This window comes from Loxodonta africana, chromosome 1 (genome assembly GCF_030014295.1).
Source record: "Loxodonta africana isolate mLoxAfr1 chromosome 1, mLoxAfr1.hap2, whole genome shotgun sequence".
Classification (NCBI taxonomy): Eukaryota; Metazoa; Chordata; class Mammalia; order Proboscidea; family Elephantidae; genus Loxodonta; species Loxodonta africana.
In genome coordinates this window covers 39,130,500-39,132,565 of record NC_087342.1, presented here as the reverse complement: position 1 = coordinate 39,132,565, position 2,066 = coordinate 39,130,500, and the positions used below count along the sequence as shown (strand labels likewise).

Genomic DNA, 2,066 nt, shown 5'->3' with positions numbered 1-2,066 from the left:
ATGTAAATCTATTTACCTATGGTCACCTGACCTTCAACAAGGGCCCAAATTCCCATAAATGGGCAAAAGACAGTCTTTGCAACAAATGATGCTGGCAAAACTGTATGTCCATCTGCAAAAAAATGAAAGAGGACTCGTAACTCGCACCATACACAAAAACTAATTCAAAATCGATCAAAGACCTAAATATAAAACCAAAAACCATTAAGATCATAGAAGAAAAAATAGGATCAATGATAGAGGCTGTAATACACAGCACTAACAGGATACAAACCATAACCAACACACAAACTCCAGAAGATAAGCTCGATAACTGGGATCTTCTAAAAATTAAACACTCATCAAAAGACTTCACCAAAGGGGTAAAAAGAGAACCTATAGACTGGGGGAAAAAAATTGGGGTATTACAAACCTGACAAAGGTCTAATCTCTAAAATCTACTGGAAAATCCAACACTTCTACAAGAAAAAGACAATTCAATTAAATGGACCAAGGAAATGAAGAGATACTTCACCAGAAAAGACACTAAAATAGCTAACAGGCACATGAGAAAATGCTCACAATCACTAGTCATTAGAGAAATGCAAATCAAAACCCACAATGAGATACCATCTCACCGGGGCATTACTGGCACAAATCAAAAAAACGAAATAGGCTTGCCACCCGCAGCTACTGCTGCTGACTACACTCTGTAGTATGGCATCAAGGAGAATAGAGAGGAAACCTGTGATAAACTGTCTGAAAACCCTCCTCATCATCTACCCCTTCGACTTCTGGATCACTGGGGTGATCCTACTGGCTGTTGGAGTCTGGGGCAAACTCACTCTGGGCACCTGTATCTCCCTTATCGTGGAGAACTCCACCAATACTTCCTATGTGCTTGGTGGAACTGGAACCGCTATCATCATTTCTGGCCTGTTTAGATGTTTTGCAGCTTGCCGTGGCAGCCCATGGATGCTGAAACTGTATGCCATGTTTTTGTCCCTGGTGTTCCTGGCCGAGCTTGTAGCTGACAGTTCAGAGTTTGTGTTTTGTCATGAGATCAAGGACACCTTCCTGAGGACTTACATGGGTACCATGAGGAATTACAATGGGAATGATGAGCAGAGCCGGCAGTGGATCATGTGCAGCGCAGTCTGAGCTGCTGAGGTGTTTAGAACTACACCAACTGGAGCATCAACCCGTGCTTCCCAGAGCATGGCATCCCCCCTGCCCAGTTGCTACCTGAACGAAAAGACTGTAATCCCCAGGATCTACACAATCTGACTGTGGCCGTCATCAAAGTTAACCAGAAGGGTTATTTTGATCTGGTGACCTGTTTCACGGAGACTAACATGGGAATCATCCCTGGAGTGGCTTTCGGAATTGCATTCTCCCAGTTGAATGGTATGTTGCTGGCCTGCTGCCTGTCCCGGTTCATCATGGCCAATCAGTATGAGGTGGTGTAAGGAGAAGTCTTTCAAGAATGACAGAATAAGAGGCCTGTTTATAAAAGAACTGCGGCCATCTTTGAAAGACTTCCAAAGAACGTCAGAGCACAGTACATAACACCCCTGCGCCTGTACCCCTCTGCCCCAATCCCCACCCCCGGTGTGCAACCAAAACTCCCACACAATCTCTGCTCCACCTTTCAGCCTGCATCACATGTAGTGCTTCATTTTACGAAGCTCTGTTGTGCCTGAGTGTAGCCAGGTTCCCCTGGATCTAGTGCTTAGTGGACCCCACCTCCCCACCCCCAAGGCCCTGTGCATGCCAGCTTCTCCATCTGTACTTGGTCGAATTGCAGCTCATTGTAGATGACTGGTTATCTCACCATCACTGGCCCCATTGGGCTCTGCATATAGCGTGGGAAGCTCGTATTTGCCCCTCACCATGATCAATAAATGCCACACACCTTTATGTGGATAAGCAGACAATAGATATGTGTTCTTTTGACTTAATTTCATGTGGTTTGGTTTTCCCTTTATTTTAAGGCTCTTTCCTACCTTCTTCAGGCTGCCCGGGTCATGGAAAGAAACACATTGGTTATTGTCCATGAGGAGAAAATAGTATGTGTCATGCATGAA

At 44.9% G+C, this 2,066-nt stretch overlaps 1 pseudogene; it reads left to right on the top strand.

Annotated features, from left to right (window-relative positions):
* The first annotated feature begins 646 nt into the window (after positions 1–646).
* LOC100660319 (tetraspanin-7-like) lies at positions 647–1,563 on the top strand (annotated as a pseudogene).
* The last annotated feature ends 503 nt before the right edge of the window (positions 1,564–2,066 follow it).